Genomic DNA, 14580 nt, shown 5'->3' on the forward strand with positions numbered 1-14580 from the left:
ACGTTTTCCATAATTCCCTGTAGAGAACTCGACTAACTATAAATGCGCTATAAGTTGACTATTTTTTAACTAGGGGTTACTACGCCTCCAGTGCTTTACGTCAATTTTAATTGAATGCTTTTACATGGAGAAGTCGTTAAAAAAGTCAGTTTGTTTACAGCTTACTACAAACTGGTTATTGATAAGTTGACTTATAGCCTGCTAATTATTAGAATGTTTTTTGTACTTTCGGTTTTTTATTGCTTCTACATACACTCACGGCAAAAAGTATTGGTACAGAGAATTTTCCGCAATATATGCAACAATTTTTATTTTTATTTTTTCCACTGATTCTTTATAAAAATATTAGTTTAATATCCGAATAAGGCACGACCTCCATCTGTTTACATGATACATTTAATTCTATTTTTTTTTAATTGCACTCATTTGTTTAATGAAGAAATTATGCAACAATCGAAAACATTAAGCCCATAGAATGTAAAAACGTTGGGTGTCTATTTTTTCTTGGCCCATCTATCAAGTAGGCAGGTAAGTAAGCACTAGTAATTTTCACTCATCTGTTCCAAATAATATGTTCATTAAAGAAAAGAGTCAAAATTTAAAAATTTTTAATTTTTGAATATTTAATTAAAAATATCCTTGCCAATTTATTAAATTTTCCTGAGTTTAGAAATCATATTTTTATGTTTTTTGTTGTAGAGAGAATATAAAATACAACTTCTTGCATATATTTGGGTTGTTCACATTTGCCTGGTTATCTGGTTATATTTTTATTCAGTTTACAACAATAACATAGACTACAGAATAATAATTTTTAACCAGATAACCTGATAACCAGGCAAGTGTGAAAAACCCAATTGTGTGAAAATTATCTGGGGCAATACTTTTTGCCGTGAGTGTACAATTTTTTTTACAATCGTTTTTTGTTTTTTGTTAACAGAGAAAATTGTGGGAAAAGTTTTAAAGTTTAAAAGTTAGTCGTAAGAAATGGGCCAAAAGTTAGCTATTTTAATAGTCCACTAAGAAATTCCCGACAGGGTTACTTGCGTTTTATGTTGTGGGTGTAAATACGCAAAAAAAAATATTAAATATCTACATAAAAATCATAGCAAAGCAGCTTAAGAGAAAACGAGAAGCTTTTGGTAAACAACTGGGAGTTGATGTTCGTAATTGCCGCGTAAGTTCCGCTTGAATTAAATAATATCTCTGCAAATAAACAATTTTTTAAATTAAGCACTAATAATTTAATCTGATGCACAACTTTAGTGATACCTATACCTAGTAGATATACGTCGTATTGTGTGACTTAATCTAGCCTATAACCTAAAAGTAATGTATTATGGCGCTGTAGGTAGAGTTATTGACTCGGTTATTCCAAACCGGTTTGCATCGGGTTTTTGGATCTTAACTTTCCGAATATAAAATAAACCGGATTTTTTCATCGAACAAACAGGTTTTTTTCATTTCATCCAAATCTTGACTTGTGAATGAAATTTTAGGGTTTTCTGGGTTGCCATTGTCTGCCGAGGGGTAACAGCTGCTTGAAAAAACTTCTCTTAACTTTGCTGGGTCAAGAAACTGAACCAGGGATTTTCCAAGTGGCAGTAGGCACTTCAAAAACGGAAATATGTCGTAAAAATGCAAAATAATTAAATAAAGTTTTTAAAAAAGACCAAACAGGAATTTTTCACTGATTTTTTGTTTTAATTTTTATATAAAAAAAAACTTTGTACTTATTTTGTTTTGCTATTTTCTTAGTATTTCATTTATTTTTTCATCACGACTTCAGACCAACATAAGCTGTATAAAAACTATATAAAATAAAACCGGTTTATCCGGATTTTTTTTCATTTCTAAATTGGCAACCGATTTTTCTGAAATTGCAGCTTTTCTAATAACTCGAAAAACGGTTTTGGAAAAAAGGCGAATAATCGAATATCGCAGATGCAAGTGACTTCTAATTCCAGTCGAAATTAGTAATCTTTCATCCAATAACATCCATTCTTTTCATGAGTATACGATTGATTTCCTATATCTCCATACCAAGTTCCAGTACTCTACATGAACACTTCCAGAGATATGCAGCATGAAATATTCGGTTTGTATGGGAGGTGCCACGCCCCCTTATCCAATAACCTAAATTTTGTTCATGAGTATGCAAGTTTCAGTACTATAACATGAACACTTCCAGATATATCCAATAAGAAAATTTTGCTTTGTACGGGAGGTGCGGTGCCCACTTCACTTAGCGGTATAAAATATACTTAAAAAAAATATCATACAAATCGATCAAGCCATTTCGGTGGAGTTGACATCAAACACCGTGGCGCGAGATATTTTTATCGAACCCTATGCAAATTTTTTTTCTGCTATAAACTTTTTCATACATTCGCAGTGGAATAGCATTATTGCGGCTTATTTAAAATATTTTTTTTTGATACAGCAATAAATTTTTATTTGACAAGATTTTTTTCGAATGGTGGCAACCGTATCCAAATTTTTTCCCATATTAAATATTTTATGTATTTTCGGTGAAATATTTCGACTTTTTAGATTTCATTATTTTTATATTTAAGATATCTGGCAACACTGGAATGAAATCGGAGCAAATCCGTTGAGCCGTTGTTGAGTTATGCGATAACACTCGAACAGCAATCCATTTTTATATATAAAGATTTTTTTCGAATGGTGGCAACCCTATTAAATTTTTTTCTGTTTTAAATTTGTTTATACATTCTCTGTCAAAAAGCACTATTGCGGCTTATTTAAGTTTTTTTTGATATTTCAGATATCTGACAACACCATTTTTCCGATTTTTTCTTCACGAATCTTCCACAGAGAGAAAATTTAAAAAAAAATATTACCAGGACAATTGCCCAAAAAAGGACTGACCCGAACAATAAAGAATGGATGGTTACCGTTAAGGATGGCAAAAAAATAAAATAATCAATTAATTAATCAATCACAAGCCAAAAAATAATCAAATGCGATTAATTGCGGTTATTGAGAAATAGTCGATTAATCGAATTTTTATAGGCACTTTTTTACAATGAGTGCTCACAAAAACACTTTTTCATAAAAGATGTCTAATTCTCTTGTTGATATGCCTTAAATAAAATAAAACGAGTATTTTTAGTTGTGTGCAAAAACAAAAGTTTTGATAAGCTTTTTGTTGTTAAGCAGTTGTGGAAATGCATTTGAACCTAGGGTCGTGTAAAGTTGACGCAGCTAGCAAAAAAAGAATGTTCGATGGATGGATTTTAGACAACTACGAATTCATATTTCTAGAAAATATTTTGACGATTATTTTACAATTAATCAATTAATGAAACACAAAGCTGCGACAAAATTAAATCGTAAATTGGACAAATATAATCGATTAATTTAATCAAATGACGAATCGCTGCCATCCCTAGTCACCGTATATACATATATCGTAAACAATTTCAAGATTTATGAATACGTTTGGCTAGTACTCAAAAGGATTAAGCTTAAAAAACGCAGTTCGTACACAGAGCATTTGATGTTTACTCGTATGAACATACATACGTATGTATGTATATTAATATGCAGTTCTCCAAAGGCTGTGTCAATTTCGAAATCCATTAACTTTTCGCTATCAAAGCGTTCTTCCATAATAATCGGGTATATGTACATATTTAAGACTATGATTATTGAAGCATTTAATGGCGTACATACATACATATATCAGATCAAACTATAAATTGTAATACTATGTTGATTTCCGCACATTTAAAACAAAGCTCTACGACGAATGAGCTACATTTGCATTCGATTGCTTCAAAAGCGCGGGAAATAATGCATTTAAATTAAATTTGAGAAGATAAACATTTGAAACATTTGCATACTCGTATGTATGCAAATCAGTGCTGCATAACGAAGTTGTTTTTATTAAAACAATTCTTTATATTTTTTTTTGCTGTCTGCTGTCAACGACTGTGGATGGTTTATTGAACTTTTATTGATGTGGATTTTTTATTGAAATAATAGTAAACCTGTGCCGATTTTGCTGAAACTTGATATGTGCACTTATTTTCCTTAGGAATAGAAAATTATGAAATTTGGTAAATATGGGATAATTGCCATGCCCTCCACTCTTGTGGGCGGTAAGATTAAATTTCATCCGATTTCGATGAAATTTAGTTTGTACTCTCTCTGTAATTATAAAACCCTAGATTTAAAATATGGCAAAGATTGGATATATAACTTTAACGTCTAAAACTCGCATAAAACGTGGACCCAATAATTAAATGCGATGGAATTTCAGTTAGTTTTTGTTTCTTGCTTTCCACTCTCAGAAAACAAAGGTTCTGCTAAAAAATTACATAGGCGTTATTCTCCTTTCTTTCAATGTTTTGTGTGATTTTTCAACTGTTTGAAAAATTCTTTTCGCGAAATTACGCATAAAGATGCTGAAAATCGAAAATTAATTATATTTGCAAAGTCGCGCAAAAAGAGCCAATTATGTATTCGAAAACTGCATAAAATTCTCTAACCCACCTGTCTAATATTAAGACCTGACGAGCCGGTACTCACTCTTTTTTTTCTCATAATCTTTAACATCTACATTTCAAAGTCAGTTTTTTTTCTTTTTTTTTTGTTCAATACCGTAAGGACATTTTTTAAATTTTATTTCAAATTTTTTATTCTCAATGCTAATTCACCGTTCGTATAAGGACAACTTTTTTTTGCTCTCACCGTTTAGCTCGGCACATTTTTTTTTTTGTTCTGAAGCAAACAGCTGATGATATTGTTGCCGCATAAAAAACGGAAAGCGCAATCCTAACCATCAATTCGTTGGGATAGAAAATCAAAATCAATTTGATGCGAACAAGAAGTGTTCGGCACAGTGTTGTTGCGCTCTCAGTGAGACAGATTGCGAAATGAAGTTGTAAAAATATTGACAAAAGGTGTCCAGACACGTACAGTGATTCCGCCTTTATAGTTCTCTACGATATACGTAGTAGCACATATATGGAAAAAAAGAAACGTGAAACCGACTTTTGATTTCAAAAAATCAATTTTTGAAATTTTTTTCATGCGTTATCTGGAAAAAATAGGAGCACGACATTATTAACTTTTTATTAAAATGCAGTTAATTATATAAAACTTAACATCATATAAATCCACATTTAAAACTTTGTAGAGAAATTTAAAAAAAGTCACAGCATCAAACTATTTTTTAGAAATTTAAATTAGAGTTTAAATTTTAATAATAATTTCCAAGCTTCAAAAGGCTAAGAGTTCGCGTTGATTTTTGATAATTTTTTTCCCAAAGATGTTATAACTTTTTTCCATACAAAACATAGTAAATTTGCTTGGAAGGAAATGAGTGACGCCGTCAGCAAAAAATAAATTCAAAAATTAACGGTATTTTTTAGACACCTCAAATAGAAAATTGTCGCTGTGTAACTTCTTTAGTTTTTCTCATTTTTGTACAAATTTTTTGAAATATGAATTTACATGGCTTTTTCTGGACCATATAATTTTGCCTAGCGGTGTACAAAAGGTACATATAGTACCAGGTATTCTTTTATTTTACCGAAAACCTTATTTCAGATATGCCTTTTTTAAATGAAGATACAGTTTTTTTTTTTTTTTGAAAAAGATACGAGCATTAAGGATGCATTAAAAAGTTAATGGTAAGTTAGATAAGCAAGTTGAGGACCCAAAGGCCGGGATATGTAAAGACATAAATGCAAACTTGAAGCTTTTTTCGCATACAAATTTAAATGAAATTAATTCAAATTTTTACCCAAAAATATTTTTTACTTTTGCTGACTAAATTTCATAAGCGCTTCGTTTCTCATTTTTTTATTTACTGATGATATCTTTATACTGCGCTTCATCACCTTGGTTGACTTGCAATTTCAAGTGCTTTGCCGTCATTTATCTCAATTTTCCGACACAATTTAAAGCCATAAAAACACTAATAAAAGCAGAGCATCGCCGAAGCCGATTACATACTTGCGCAGCAATTTTTTTCGCTTACTTTATCGCCACATTGTGCTTTATTGTGTTGAAAAATGTAACATAGGACAACAAAATGACAAATTTTACCTGAATAAAAAAGAAAAACACGAATAAAATTCACAAAATTGTAAGGAGCACAGGAGGCTCAAATAACTGTAATACTGTGTAATCCTTTTATGTAAGTTCCTTTTTTTTTGACAATGAGCAACGAAAAAAAACTTTGCTGCAACATGAATCATAGTCAACCAACCATATGAAGGCAAACAGCGACAAGCAATAAAGAAATAAATAAAATTTAAAATTACTTTAGAAAGCAATCAATTTTTATGAGCTGAACAACTAGCAGCAGCAACAACAACATTGTGATAGCAAGCAAGTGATAGTAAAAAAAAAGTGCTTTGTGTGGATATCGAATCATTTAGAGCGTAAAGCAAGCCAAAACACGTTGAGAAGAATTTAAGCGTTTAAGACGACGCACAGTGTTTCGACTAAAGGGAGGCAGGTAGAAAAAATACCGTGTGACAGTTGATAAAAAAAAACCGGTTGGACTTAGAGAGGGAAAAGTAAAAGTCATAAATACCAAATCTTATATTATTTAGTCACCTCCCCCCCCCCCTCTTCTTCACGAACGATGCATTTCCAAAAAATACGGGAATGGGCGCGATACCGACTATTCAGTTTAGTTACCTTTGGCGATAAACCCATTAAAGAAAGTGTTTGTTTTTCAACTGTAATAAATTATTTAAATGTCGTGGAATATTCAGGTGAAGGTATTTATTATTTATTTGGTACTTTCCTTATTTTCTTACCAAAAAATTTACTTTGAAATGTAAATGCTAAAGATCATTAGTAAAACAAAAAGTGTGAGTATCGGTCTGTCAAGTCTTGAAATTAGACGAATGTTTTAGAGAATTTTATGTAGTTTTCGAATATATAATTTGATCTTTGCGCGCGACTTTGAAAATGTATGTAATTTCTGATTTTCTTAATTTTTGATTTTCAGCTACTTTTTGCATAATTTCGCGAAAAGAATTTTTCGAACAATGAAAAAATCTCACCAAACATTGTGAAAAAGGCGAGTATTTATACCTAAGTGATTTTATAGTATAACCTTTGTTTTCTAAGAGTGGAAAGCAGGAGACAAAAATTAACCGAAATTCCATCACAATTAATGACTGGGTCCATATTTTTTATTAGTTTTGGACATTATAGTGATCCAATCTTCCCCATATTTTATATTTAGGGTTTTCTAATAAACTAAAGACTACAAGCTAAATTTCATCGAAATCAGATGAAATTTAATATTTTCGCCCACAAGAGTAGAGGGCGTGGCAATTATTCCATCTTTACAAAATTTCATAGTAAAACTAAAGCGCATGCCAAGTTTCAGTGAAATCGGTGCAGGTGTACTATTATTTCCACCTGCCTCCATATACTCGAAACACTGTGCGACGTGAAAAGGGGATAGGAACCATTTCGTGGGCAGCTTGTTAAATTTCCACAGTTTTTTTGTTTGGATATAGATATGTATGTATGTTATTCGATTAATTGGAAATTATGATTACATACATATAAAGATGTATGTATATAGAGATTAATACTTTTAGATAGTTGACAACCCTCTTCAAAATGATTACTTCGGGTTAAGAGTTTTAATTGCCTTTCATTCGCTGAACGCAATGCAAATATTTAGTAAATATCTATATATTTAGTCACTAAAATTTTAAGCAGGTGGCAATCCTATTAAATATTTTTTTATTTTTTAACTCAACCGGTGAAACTGTCCTTCAAAATGGTGTTTCAATCATTCAATGAGATTCAGATTTATGGAAGATATGGCGCTTTATTTATTTAAAAGTACGCAAAAGAAATGGAAAAGAAATTTTCTTCTATCATAATCTCTTAAATCAGTTTGCGGCTCTCAAAAGAAAATGCTTTTTAGCAATAGAAATAATTAAAAATATTTCTACATTAATACTGTTATCAATACTTACAAAAAGAATCACCGGATACTCAATTTTGTGGGTCACTGTAATTAATTTACCAAAAAATTTAATTGAAATGGAAATGTGTAAGAATTATTATTTCTTATACACACTTAATTTTAGTTGCATTAAAAAAATAAATATACGTTTTATCTGGCAGATGCTTTAGGAAAAAGATAAGTCCAGAAATGGATTCCTCATACCGAAAACTCCAGAAAGCATGTTATTATACAAAATTTACGAACTTTTTTACGACACTACAGCAAAATGCTAAGTAAAAGAGACATACATAGGTATATTCGTATTTTGGCAAACTCCAAATTGATTTTTTAGATTCATGGTTTCTTTGGAAAATTTGCTTAGAATTACACGCAGAATCTTACTAAGTATGTTATACGCGCATAGTCGAAAAACTCTCGCGTAAAAATTTACCCGACCGTGTATGTATACAGTTACTCAAACAAATGACCATGTGTTTTTTTTTTTTGTAACATTTCGTAATATTTTTCCAGCTAAAATTTTTTGTTGTTTTTATATAAAAATATGGTCTAAGCTTTAACCAAAACCGTGAAAATCATAGTTTCAAACTTTATACTAAATTTAGGAAAATTCCACAAATTTTCATCAAAATTTCATCTTTTTATTCTGAACTTTTTTCCGAGCCTACTTTTTCAAGATTTTTAATATAACAAGCGCAATTTACAAAAACTTGCGTTGATATTTTGAAATTTGGTTGCTGACGGTCTCCCGCGTTTTATTTCATAAAAAATTCATACTTGCACTTCGATAGACTAAAATTGTATGGGCTATAAAACTGCGTACCCAAAAAAAAATTTCTAAAAATTCAGAAAAAAATTGAAATTTTCATAAAAATTTGTTGAAATTTTCCTAAATTTTTTATAAAGTTTGAAACTGTGATTTACACGGGTTTGGTTAAAGCTTAGACGGTATTTTTATATAAAAATAACAAAGATATTAGAAGGAAATCAACACGTGGTCATTTGTTTGAGTCACTGTACATACATCAAATATGTATAATAAAAGACAACATTTACTATCTTACCGTTCGCAAGTAGAATAATTTAATAATATTGCCATTTGTGTGTATTTGGAAGCAAAATATTAAATTTGAACAATAATATAAATGCCTTAAATTATTTATTTGCTGTTACTATTTTTCTTGTTTTTAGTATTTGTGCCAATATTATTGTAAACCAATAAAACGTAACCGTTGCTGTTAATGTTTAAACTTATTCTACTACATATGTACTTGTAAGCATGCTCCTAATGTTTTTAGTTTACATACATACATACGCATCAACAGGCATAGATATGTATGTATGTAAAATTGGCATATCTATAAATATCAATTTGGCCTATTTTATTCTACTTCGTCTTCTTATCGCACTTCAATTTATTTATTGTTGTAAATATTGTTTGATCATTTTTTACTTCTTCTTATTCATACTTTTCCTGTTTTCCGCTTTCACTCTTTTGGCTAGCTTATCAGCCGCCGCTAGTCACCATGGCGCCGTGGCTTAGTTGGTTAAAGCGCCTGTCTAGTAAACAGGAGATCGTGAGTTCGAATCTCGCCGGGGCCTTTGTGAGACCACTTGTGAAAAAGTGGTGGTCTCCATTTAATTTTTTTTTTTTTTTGTTTCTTGGATCCACCTAAAAATCAGAAGTGCATCAGATGAAAAGTTATAGCCATAATATTTAGGCAAACTACAAAATCACTAATTAAAAAAAAATTAAGTGCCAATATATATGCAAAGACATATTATTTGGTGACTATAATATGTTATAAAAAATTAAAAACTTCGAAAATAAGTTTAAAACACACAAACTTTGAGGTAAATAATGTAGATGGCATTTTTGCAGACAATTTAGCAAATTAAATGTACTAGGAGCGCCATTACTCTCGAAATTCGACCGTTTTTCTAGTTTTTTTAAGACCCTTGGAGAAGTTTTCTAACTTGTCGTTTAACTTATAAGATACAAAATTCCTAACCGGAAAATCTCCTGCTTTGGAACTTAAAGGTGACTACAATATTTTATAAGTTTGATGGTCTTTGGAGGTGTTTGGCAGGACTTGGAATTGACCCGATAGATTCCAGTTTGTCAATGAATTTCAATAATTTGATACATATCGATAATTCAATGACTTTCAAAAGCACTAAAATCCTATAAATCTACTAAATTCGATAATTCGACTAATTTCGATAATTTTCTTTAAATTGCGATAACTGTGCATTTCGAGGGCTCAATAAGCTTCGATAACTCAAAAATGTATATATCTCGATAGCTCGATCAACTTTGGATATCTTTATAAAATTTGATAATTCGGTTAATTTTTATACCATCTGGTAACACGATAAAATTCAATAATTAGTGATTGCTCGTTAAGCTTTTATAACCTTGAAATTTCGATAACTCGATATATTTTGAAAATTCCAATAACTTCAACCCTATATATTTTAATAACTATAAGCTTCGATTATTCCATAAATTTCGGTAACTTGATAACTTTCGATAACTAAATTTTTTATGACTGAATTTATTTCGCTTCTTATCGAAAAATTTCTATAAATGTTCTTACCCTTTCAGTTACCTCAATTCTTATGTATTTCTCATTGTTTTCCTTTTTGTCTTTACCTTCAATTTTTCTTTCGTTTTTTTATATTCAACAATTTTTATTGAGCTCGAGGCCATTTTTAATGAAAAACTTATTGTGGAAAAGCAACAATAATTTGAAAAAATGGTAGAAGTGACAGCTATTTCGGAAATCACCACATTTCCTCATCAGACTTAATTTTTTCATCTTAAACGTTTTTATCATTCATTTCTTCATCATCACATTTATCTTTATTACAAAGTTTAATTTTAAATACGAAGTAAAACAAAATGCGAAAACAATTTAAATTGAATAGGTTTCAACAACAACTATACACAAACACGGAAACTTTTAAACGATGATTTTCGCTACTTTTTATAGAAAGAGGTATTAGTTTAGATCTAAAGCTATCGAAGTAACCATTATGTGATACGCAAACCTTGACATATACATATGCACTCCGAGCAAAGCTCGGTCAACCTGTTACTATTACTTTAAAATAGAGATGACATTAATTTTCCTCCGCCATTTGTCATCATATCTCGCACACACACACGCACACGTTATATTTTTGTCTACTCAGCCATAAATGAGCGAACTCGCCTACATTAACGCGCGAAAGTTTCAACTAATAAATGCAACCTGCTAAATACCAACGACTAACTAAGTATGAAAACTGTCAGCGACATCCACCTGCCCACACTTAGTTGCACTTCATTAAGGTGGAATAATGGAAGTTTTTAATCTTTCCTGCCAGTTAAATGAATAATGATGACAATGGCGCTTTTACTCAACTCATAATGAGTTTATGGTTTCTAATGGAAAACTAACAACAAAAATTCAAGGTTTGGCAGTTCAAAGACAATATTCTCTTTTTTTTCGAAATTTACGTGACAAGAAAGTTTCTGAGTAGTTTTTGAATTTACCCAGCCAGCAAAATATCCGGAAATGTATCCGAAAATGGAAACAATTTCGTATAAAACCTGATGTTTCATCCGTTTTCCGATTCCGTTTTCGGACATTTTTCAGATCAGTTCTCCCACTAAAGTGTTCATCCGAAACGTATGTGCAGAAAACTATCGAAAATGGTTGTAAAACGGATGCGCTTTCGGCTGCTTTCCTGAAATTTGTCTGAGTAAAATTTTCGTTGAAAATGATTTCATTATGAACTTCGCAGAAACTTTTTCATAGTTACAGGAAACCAAACAAAAAACAAATTTAAGATTCAGCAATTATTTCAATTTGAATAACTAATTTAATGTGTTGCTTCTGACGGAATTCGAACTTGGGACCTCCTGAAAGCTAACAAATAGTAGCACACTTCTCTGCACACTCAGCTACTGGCGAATACGTATACATTTTTCCAAATGCTCAGGTTGAACGAATATTTTATAATTATTGTTTTGAATACGAAAAATGAACCAATATGGAAATCGTTTTCTGAACGTTTCCGGATACGAGAAATGTACGAAAACTGCACTGTCGGCAAAAAGTAGGTTTCTCTGCCGGCTGGGTACATACATACATACATACATACATACGTACCTGTCAAAACAAGCAGCTGACCTTTAAGTGTCACTGGCTAGAAACATCTGTTTAGAAGTTTTGTTTGCGCTTTTGTTAGGAATTTAATTAAACATTAATTATTTTATGAAGAACAATTAAGTAATGTGGCGTCTCGATGCTCAGGTTTCATATATAGATATGTATGTACATAAATATATTATGTAGATTTTTCTCTGTGCACAAACATTAATTATTAAACGTATACTTATTTTAATTGAATAAATTGTTGCTTTATTGTATCTTTTCACTTTGTTGACTTCTTAGGCCTCTTCTTTTTGTTTGTTTTAATTGGGTAGCTTCTATGTTAGTATATGTACTCCTCTTTTATAAATTTGTGTATTTATTTGGTTCTTATTTATCAAGCCGTGGTAGTAGCATTTTTGTTCTGTGTCAAAGGGAAGCCTTGGAAAGGGTTTGAAAGGAGCGTTCTTAGTTATCTGGTTAGACAGCCACGCAGTCGGCTGGGTCCGCTCCAAAAGCACGATCCTCTCCAAGCTCTTCAAAAAGTTTTTAGCGCACTTCAATTCTTGGCGAGAAATACGGTAACACTGTCCAAGTGGCAAAAAATTAGAATTCGTCAAACAAAAAGCATTAAAAAATCGCACTCTTCTTTTTGCTCTTAACCGCTTAAGCAATTTTGACAGAGCCGACTCATCGGTAATTGTCATTGTTCGTTCTTTAATAAATCCCTATATCCGATGCTTGGAAGGCTAATCCCGCGGTATATGAGGCATATGTCGGCATCGCCTTTCTTGAAAATTGGGTAGAGTACACTTATATTTCAGTAGTTGATTAGCTTTTTGATTTATCAGGCGCGAAATTGCTATTTGTACCTCTCCATAGCCGGGTGGTGGCACATAGACTCTGTCGTCATCAACTGGGAGCTCGGATTCATCACCTCCGCTAGTGTCAGCTGTTATTATTAAACAGGGCGGAGAAATGTTCTCTTTGTAATTTAAATAAATTCGTGACATCGGTGACTAGGTTGCCCGGTTTGGTTTCGCACGAACTCTCGGGCATTAAACATTGCGTAAACGACTTAACTTGCTGATACACTTTTTGGCGTAGTTCCCAATATTTATAGTTCTTCGCTCTCACATATTTCGCCCGGTCTAACTGTGTTGCACGTCTCGATTTCCTGCTGCGTGGCCCTGTCTTTTCTACAGCCGTATGGCATTTCTTTTAATACCAGTAGTCTAGTAGTCCTTTTGAAAATTATTTTCTTCAAAACGTTTGAATGGTTTGCTAACTAAGCGTACTTGTCAAGCAGGGAGGCATTGAGACAGGATAACCAAAATAATATTTTTTGCATGACACCTCATTCGAGGTATTGCATTTGTCAGATACGCGGTATTGCGTGGCATGGGACGATTTAAATTTGTGGCGATCAAAAACGAGCTTTAACTCTCTGCGCGTCTTTTTAGATCAGTGATTCTCAAAAAAAGCGCATGTTGGCAAAGCTTTTTAAGCTTTCTCTATATGTACATACATTTTGTATAGGTGTTCATTCGATAAAAGCTCTCCCTCGACGTCACTAGTTTACATCGATGATTGGCACCGCCCTGCCCGCGCACGCGCCAGAGTAAAAGCTCTGTCTGCCCATCGCTGGTTTAAATCGGCAATGGGCATGGCCTTGCCCGCGGGAAAAGCTTTCTGTATATGTTGTATATGCGCGCGCAGAGTAAAATCTCTCTCTGCCCATCGCTGGTTTAATTCTACTGAAAGCTTTTAAAAGTTCTCCTGCGGAACTGGCCATGGCCGATTTAAATCATCATATATGTGTATACATTTCAAGCTATAAGGGAACGCCCCTTTCACACACACACTGTAAACAGAGAAAGTTTTTCAAAGTCAGAAGCTGTTTTCACAGTAGAAAATTGGCTCTCATCTGGCAGTTAACTAACTTTATATTTGCGTAGCTTCTTACTTACACACTTAAATAAAGAGTTAACTGGCGAACAAGTGTTACCTCTTAAGAATCATTCCACATTTCCGGTTTACTCTCTGTAAAATTAGCTTTCAAGTTTTGCACTAAAAATCTAAAGGTTATGCCGAATACAAGGTTTCTCGTCACCGTGATAATAGGCCTAGCTAACCAAAGGTTGAATCTCGGTTAAATATTCGACGAACTCAGCCTTCGATGAACAGAGGTCCTGCCAGTCAAATCCAAATTCAGGCATCAAAATTTCTATTGAGCTTTGAGGCTGTTTCCAGTTGAAACTTTTATTTTATAACTTGCCCTTGAATCCTTGAAATTTAGATAAGTGTGAAATCTGCTTTCCTAATGGAAACTATGCAAACCCCCTTAACTTTTTATTTAATTTTGATTAACAAACTAACCAGCAGCTGGTACGTCTGGCATTGCCGTTTATTCTTTCGAATTTCTTTATATTTTGCCATAACTTTCGTTCCCCCGTTATT

At 32.3% G+C, this 14580-nt stretch overlaps 1 protein-coding gene and 1 non-coding gene across 2 annotated transcripts in view; both read left to right on the plus strand.

Moving 5' to 3' along the window:
- LOC118741833 (adenosine 3'-phospho 5'-phosphosulfate transporter 1) overlaps nt 1–14580 on the plus strand; it is a 128792-nt gene that overhangs the window by 65588 nt on the left and 48624 nt on the right. The gene's annotated exons all lie outside the window — the stretch shown is intronic.
- On the plus strand, nt 9507–9580 carry Trnat-agu. The gene has a single exon. It is a non-coding gene; the product is annotated as a tRNA-Thr (tRNA).

This window comes from Rhagoletis pomonella, unplaced genomic scaffold (genome assembly GCF_013731165.1).
Source record: "Rhagoletis pomonella isolate Grant_MI unplaced genomic scaffold, Rhpom_1.0 Rhpom_scaffold_00001, whole genome shotgun sequence".
Lineage (NCBI taxonomy): Eukaryota > Metazoa > Arthropoda > Insecta > Diptera > Tephritidae > Rhagoletis > Rhagoletis pomonella.